The sequence below is a fragment of the Rattus norvegicus genome, chromosome 20 (assembly GCF_036323735.1).
Source record: "Rattus norvegicus strain BN/NHsdMcwi chromosome 20, GRCr8, whole genome shotgun sequence".
Classification (NCBI taxonomy): domain Eukaryota; kingdom Metazoa; phylum Chordata; class Mammalia; order Rodentia; family Muridae; genus Rattus; species Rattus norvegicus.
This window is the reverse complement of record NC_086038.1, coordinates 51,689,958-51,697,988: the sequence shown is the minus strand read 5'-3', so window position 1 is coordinate 51,697,988 and position 8,031 is coordinate 51,689,958. Positions and strand designations below refer to the sequence as shown.

At 38.9% G+C, this 8,031-nt stretch overlaps 1 long non-coding RNA gene across 1 annotated transcript; it reads right to left on the bottom strand.

Moving 5' to 3' along the window:
- Window positions 1–2,118: 2,118 nt before the first annotated feature.
- On the bottom strand, window positions 2,119–7,276 carry LOC102546853 (uncharacterized). The gene is made up of 2 exons (XR_362324.3): window positions 7,241–7,276; window positions 2,119–6,371 (listed from the first exon to the last, which is right to left on the bottom strand). It is a non-coding gene; the product is annotated as an uncharacterized LOC102546853 (long non-coding RNA).
- Window positions 7,277–8,031: the final 755 nt, after the last annotated feature.

Here is an 8,031-nt window from a genome sequence, read left to right as displayed (position 1 = left end):
TACAGACAACCATGGTTGTGTTTGCTTGACCTAAACATGTGATTGGCTGAGATTAGCTTTGTTCCGAATGCATAGTCCTCACTTCCTGAGTTAAGTGCCACTCGTTATGTAAGGACTACGGTGTACAGGCATCTGCAGGCTGTACTGAGTTTAGCACTTTTAAGGTGCTTCAGAGATGGTGGTGATGTGAAGCTATGTTTTGCATAACAATGTAGGAGACACTTTCTCTCTAGCAGAGTAATCTTAGGAAACCTTGGGAGCAAGGCAGAACCAAACACACACATCAAAATACTAAATATTAAATAAGTGCTTCATCCATTTCTTATATAAGGGCATTAGTCAAGAGCACTTGGAAGGCGGTGACAGAGTTCCATACTGTTACCTCTTGTGAAGTACAGCCACTTCATCTTGGAAATATGAGGTACAGAAGAGCAGGATTCTCTTCATTAATAGTCACAATGATTCATTGATTTCACTGGTATCTTAACGGAGCTGTCCAACAGTGAAGCAATAGCCTTGTAGCCCCGAGGATAGCATTAGTGTCAAACACTGTTCTTATTTGTAACCTATTGTTGGGGAGCACTGATCAGCTTGTTCCTTAAGACAATTCTGAGATGGATCAGAGTAATATATGAATTATATCAAGGTGACTATGCTAGATGCTGATAGTCTACTCTCTACCCTACTCGTTTATTCAAATTATATCAAATAAATTTTAAAATGCGTGTCATTTAAGATGGTATATACGTGTATAGTAGTCTATTGTATGATGCCAAGCAGAGAAAGCTAGGAGAAAATGAAAGAAGCCAGAGTGAGTCAGTCAGATTGAGCCAGAAGAGCAGGGTTGAACCAGCCAGCCAGAGCTCAAAAAGAACTAGGAAGATGTGAGCTTATTCATTAATAAGTCTCAGAAGCTGAAAGCATCCTAGGCCTAGATAATATTGTACAGAGGCTAGAAGTTTCCAGTCTAGACCTAGATTAGCTGACAAAGGGAGGACACCTCTGAGATGAAAATTTTAATATTTGAATAAAAATACTTTTACATTTCCCCAAATTCATAGACTCACTGAGGATCTGAGTCAGAACGTCTTAGAACAGAAAAGAACATTTGCTTTTCTAGCAAGTTCTTAATGATGTTAAGGTGCTTGTCTGGTGATGCTAAGGTGCATTTCTACCTAAGGATATTTGTGAGCGTAAATCTGGAGCAGATGATCTGCTGACATGGAGGCAAGCCTTTGCTGAGACTAAGAGTCTTATCCTGCTTGCTGGCTCCCTCCTGTCCTACTGTGCTCTGCAGCTCAAAGTCAGCATCAGAGCCTCGTTGCTGGCATTTAACCTTGAGCAGAATGAAGAGGGAACTGGTCATCGCAGAACAGCAGTTTCCACTTTGGTAAATGGCAAAAGTCAACCAGATCTCAAACAATTAACTTCCTAGGTTTTTTTTTTCAGAAATGGATGTTTAGGTTTATTTCAAAAGGTTATCTAGCTCATGCACCTTATGTGAGGAGTCATGGATGCTCATAAATCCAACCACTTGTCAGGCAGTTTTTAAGATAAAGTGAACAATATTCTTAAAGCTGAAATGGAAAACTTAGAACATACCTGTACTTAGAAGGAGTTTCTGACATACCTACACATCTTGCCAGACATACTAAAATTCACATCCTCTTCTGATCATCTAAATATCAAATGCAGACATAAAAAGAGCCAGTGCCTACATAAGCCTATACATAAGAATATTTTATGTATTTACATTTCAAATGTTATCCCCTTTCCTGATACCCCCCTCTCTCATCCTCTTTCCCCCTGTTTCTATGAAGATGTTCCCCCTCCCACCCACACACTCCCACCTCACCACCCTGGCATTCCCCTACACTGGGGAAAGGAGCCTTCACAGGACCAAGGGCTTCTTTAAAGCATAGGCTTTATTATAGTCTTTTTGAAATAGTCTCTTTAATCATATGTCCCTCAAAGTTAGCCAACTCTCCTTGTCTTCTGGAACTGTTTGAATGGAAGGAGTTGTCACTGAATCATGCAGTGATCTAACTTCACACCCGGAGATAACCATTCCAGGATTATGTATTTTTGTCAAAGGCCACATTTTTTCTATTTTTTTTCTCTCAAGCAATTTTCATAATTGATCATCTGATTATCATATATTACAGTGGATTGTGGCTAGGATGTAGGATGAGTACTCAGGCAAAAAGTCCTTTTTCTGCAAGCATGAGGACCTTGATTTGGATCCCCAGAGCACAAATAAAGTATGACTGTAACCCTAGAACTGGGGACAGGAGTGCAAAGACAGGAGGATCCCCAGAGTTCAGTGGCTATGCAGTGTAACTAAATCCCTGAAACCTGAGGACACTAAGGCAAGAGCAATAAAAGAAAACACCACACAGACACTAATCTCTGGTGCCAGTACACACGTGTGAGTACACACTCGTGTTCATGATTACACAGTCATATGAATAAGTAGGTAGAGCACACACACAGATGCACTGTTCTGATTTACAACCAGAGAAATAGACACTGGGTATATCCTTACTCTTGATTTCCATGCAACTTGGTGTCAGTTTGCTCTCAGTGGCCATGATTAGAATTTCAATTAATGCATTTATTTGCTGGTGCTTTCTCATTTGCATCTTCTTGGTTCCCATGGTTTCCCAGGTACATGTCAATTAGCCAGTCCAGTCCATTATATGATTATGGTACCTTGGTTACTATCCCACCATTGTTGTGGTTTCAACATTGAATCCTTTAAAGAGTGAAGCATAAACTATAATAATAATGTTGTTGGTTTTTTCTCCCCTTAGAGGACTCTTTGAGATCACAATTCTTTCAAAAAATAAGGGGCAACACAGAATAAAATGACAAATAAAAATATAGAATATTTTACTCTGCTAACTGGAGCCAATTGTCAGTAACAAAAAAGGGCTTTGTGTTAGAATTGGGAAGACAGACAGGATCTTCAGAATCTGGGCCTCAGGAAATTATTCTCTGCCTGGGAGGAAGAATAGATACAAATAGGAAAACTAACAAGCATATTAAACAAGAATGAATATCATAAATAAAATTTGAACAAGGTGCTATCACAAAAGCACTAAATTCCACTCTGGGAAGTTGGAGATAGATAATATAGGAGGTTAAATTTGTATTGAGACTTCAAAGAGAAGTAATTGTATGCATACAATTATGAACCATAGACAGGGAGAAAATGTTGGCTGCACTTAAGGCTAAAGAGTTGGGCTGAGGCCAGCTTGTTACTGATCCCAGGAAGGTGATGGATTAACCTCCTGAGGCAAAGGGCAGATTTCAAAAGTTTTAAAAGAATTATTATACCGTCAACCCACTTTAGAAAAATAACTGCCAGAAAAAAAATGTGAAATTTTAATTTGAAAGGCTATTGCAGTAATCATAATGAGAAATGCGTATTTCTTAAGTTTAGAAAAAGGGTCATAGAAGATAGAAGGAAGAAGCGTTCAGATTCGAAGGTTCAAATGAGTTATATCTAAGAGATGCACTGAGTAGAAGACTAAGTAGCAAGTAAGACAGAGAAGGCTCAGAAAATTCACTGTGGTGGGAGAATAGCATGTCCAGAGTACATTATATAAATATAGGAAAAGTTTCTCATGGTCTTGTCAGGACAGGCAGGGATCCCATTACCAAGGGTAAAGCATGGTGGTAGCAGGCCTGTCATGCTGAGTAGGGTGAATAGAAATGGGAAGATATGGGTAATGAAGACACAAGTGCTATTCATAAAAGTGTCAGCATAGGTACAAGCAGAGAGAGATTACCAGCTGGCTGCTCCTTCATAAATCCTTGAAAACACAATGAAAATAGTCAAACATGGCTACAGCACCAACATTTCTCACCAACTGTAGAAACTTCTGTCTAAACTCAAGCAATTTACTTCTACAACTGGACATATGTACACCACATATGTATCTTAGACTATGACTAAGTAATTGATACAGTAGAGTGTGTGTACATGTGTGTGCATGTTGCATGCAAATGTGTCTATCTGTTTGTGATTATTCATAAATAAGTCAGAATATTATATTTTCCTAACACTCTTTGTCTCTTTGAGACAAAGTTGGTCACTGAAAGAAAAGTTCACTTTGGCCTGGCTTGATAGTCAAAATTCTTGGGGTCCACCTGTCTTTCCCTTCCACTGATACTGAGATTATAGTTTATATGTCTTGCTTTTTGACCTAAGTGTTCTTTATTTAAGATCATGCCCTCTGTCTTGTGTAACACATGCTCTTACACCATCTCCCTGCCTACAACTGCACCATCTCCCCACTTACAACTGTCCATTTCTGGAATTCAAATTTGAGATACATTCAACTATATTTATTAAGTGTTTGCTATGTGAAGGCTCATTTCAAAACCTAATTGTAGAGAAAGGATCTCTTCTAGTAAGTAATCAGTTGCTAAGAAGCCTACTAAACACTCACACATGGTAGAGAGTGAGTGTCACAGGATGGCTTCCCAACTTTAACCAGAATGATAAACTTTGCGAATGCTCCAGAGCTGGGCACACAGAATAAAGAAGCTAGCTGAGTGGAGAACAGATTGATGGAAAATATTAACAAACAAAGCGCTTTTCTAAAAAGCTTAGAAATAAGATGACAGGCCATGAGAGGGGAATTGAAGAAAAGCATTAAGTTGGATAGAGCAGTCTGTGCATGGAGAATAATGAGAAGGAGGTGAGTGTGGAAGAGGTCACATCAAATGAGCCAGTGGATGCTTTTACAGACCCTGGGACCCTTATCCTAAGGGAAGACTAAATCATAAAGTTGTTTCAAATAAGAAAATCACAACACCGATTTAGGAATGTCTAAGTAAGCTGGAATGATAGCGATTTGATGTGAAGGCTGAAAGCCAAGATAGGAGACAATTATCAGTGGAGGATTTGCTGTGTGAATATCATGTGAATGAGATAAAGCTGGGGTACATGATGCAAAATAGAGCATAGTTCTGTGAAAATATTTGACTCGAGAGCCTGGAGTATGAGGGCAGCAGAATTCAAGAGGTGTAGAGTTGTCCCTGTCTGGAAACTGGTGTGCAGTTTAACATTGGAAAGGAGTAAAATTGCTAAAGACACTCCCTTTGTGTCTTCTGTGTCTGCTAGTACATAATGTTGGTATTCAGGGAGTGTGTGGGTTGGTGGTTATTCTTCAGCTCATTCCTGAGTGGGCGCTGACAGGTAGCCCACCAATGACATGAAAGCAATTTACCTTTTGCCTTAACAAAATCGATCTTCCTTTCTGTCTCCCCCACTGCCAACACCTCTCTGCACGGTAGTTTAGAGCCATAACCTCATTCTTAATAAACCGTGTTGCTCCTAGTTTGCGTCTTTCCTAGAGAAAGTGTGGTTAGAGAAAGTATACTGGGAGAAGGCCAAATCAAGATGTTCCCAGGTTTCCTGTATTCACACTATCATTCTGCTCAAAGGCTTCTCTTTTTACAGCACAAAAATACATAAAACCAATCATTTGTTAATTGCTGTCTTAGGTAGGGTTTCCATTGCTGTGAAGAGAAACTATAAACAAGGCAATTCTTATAAAGAACATTTAATTGGGGGCTGCCTTACAGGTTCTGAGGTTCAGTCCATTATCATCATGGGTAGAAACATGGCAGCCTCCACTTAGGCATGGTGCTGAAGGAGCTGAGAGTTCTATTTCTAATGCCATAGGCAAACAGGAGAAGACTGTCTTGCAAGCAGCTAGTAGGAGGTGCTCAAAGCCCATCACCACGGTGACACACTCCCTCCAACAAAGTCACACTTCCCAACAATGCCACTTCCAATGGGTATGGGTCAAGCATATTCAAACCACAAATGCATTTGAAAGAATCAAAGACAACTGAAAAACAGAACAAACAAAACCAAACCAAATAAAACTGAAGATCCAAGTAAAAATGGAACTGGAAAACAAAGTATTCTCTTGAATTCAAACTGAAGATCACATCACCTTTGAATTCTTTTGTTAGTTATGTTTTTTTTTCGGATTTGGGATTTTATTTGTTTATTAACATTTGTTTGCTTGGCTGGATTTGAGACGGGATGTTGTATAGCTTAGGCTGGTTGCTAGTGGGCTCTTACAAACATGTGCTTCCTCTGCCCTTCTTTGCCTTTTACTCTCTGTGCTATCTGGGTAGCAAAACACAGCCAATTGCTGTGCTCATCACAGTGGCTCAGTCACAAGACATTTCATACACCTAACAAGACTGTGAAAATCAACTGGGGTTGTGTGACACACCTGCAGTCCCAGCACTCTGGAGTCAGAGGCTGACAGATCTCTGTGAATGCAAGGCCAGCCTCTTCTACATAGAGAGATCCAGGGCACCCAGGAATACATAGTGAGCCACTGTAAAATAAAGGAAAAAACAAACAAACAGACAAGCAAGCAAATCAATAATTATGAACCAACAGAAAAGTAAAAAAGTGTTCTGAAACAAAAGAGGTTTTTTTCTTTAATAAAATGATAAAAATGAGCGAGATGGTACCAGTAAAATATGATAAAATTGCCTTTTTCTACATTTATATGATTAAATATAATTACTATAAGGAAAGAGAACAGAAGTATTTTAGTCTAAGCCACTTTACTGTCAAAGAGCTCTTCTTGATCAACAGCTTCGTTTTGAAACAGAATTAATCAGACAACATATATGTCACAGACTCACGCTACTTATTCCACAGAGAAAAGGATATGTACTGTGTTGGAGGGAAATAGTCATGTATATAGTTTCATAGCCCAGGGTACAATATCTAAATATAGTATTTTCTATACAAAAATATTAATGGGATCACGAAATATTCTGACCAATATGTATTTATGAGTTCTAAGTGTGTTCTAAAAATTGTGAGTGAAGGTAGTGAAGAGAAGAAACAGATAATTGTTACAACCTTAAGGATACATCAGAAGAAAGACATATATCTCTATATATTTTCCAAGGAAGCCAGTATGAGATAAAACAAATATCTACATTGTTCTTAGCCAAATAAAGCTTCTAAGTGAGGCTGATGCACAAAAATTCAAACAAGACAATAATCCGGAATGTTTCAGTTACCATGAGGCTGGTTTTCTACATTTAATTATGAATAGGGCCAATCATGATGAATCAAATTTATTGGAAAATTACTAACCCTATTTCTCCTAAATTTAGTAGGTCATGGCTGTCTATTGTATAATTAGATAGTGTTGCCCTTAATCTTAGCAGCTGTTTTCCTCCTTACCCATAATATTTGAGAATTCAGGCGCATAGGTAGAAATGAGGATCCCAACTTTCAGAATTCTGCTCACACAGGGGAAGCCCCAGCAATACCTTTGTGCTCTCAGCCCCCTAGTGGGAAACTGAAAAGTACTTTACTTATGCAAGCTGCTCACGCAAGGCTGTATCCAGGCCATGAAGATTAGATTATTGTAACTCCCTGTTGGCTGACTTGCTCCATAAGGCCTTACATAAACTCCAGCTGCTGAAGGACAAAGCTGCCAAGTTCCTCTGAAAAGGGCAAAATTAATCAAAATATATTTCTCCCTCTCTGAAATCCTTATGTTCGCTATCGGTTAAACCCTAAAGTAGTGCCCTGATTTTTAAATTCCTCCTTTAATTCAGAGGGTAATATCTGGCCCAGCTCCAATATCCCTTTTACAAACTCTTGGCAATTTACGTTTCCTGGCCAACTCTTGAACTCTGCTGAAGCAAATCTGTTTCGTGCCCCAAGACTGTTACAGGATTTTACAAAACAAAGGCAGTTAGTTCTATAATCTTTCCAAGGTAGGACCCTGCTCTGATTATAAAGCAATAGCCTTGAAATACATTAATTTAAAGAAAACTTCATGGCAACTATTTCTCAGGATGACATAAGGCAATTTTATTTTCAATAGCCCAAAGGTACTTACACGTCATTTTAATATTTGGAAAGCCTTGAAACGTTCAGGGCAAATGTCCCTTTAAGAAGATATCAGTTGGTTGCCATCGTTGTGCACACCCAAAGGCTCATGCTTCCAAATTTTTATGTTGTCA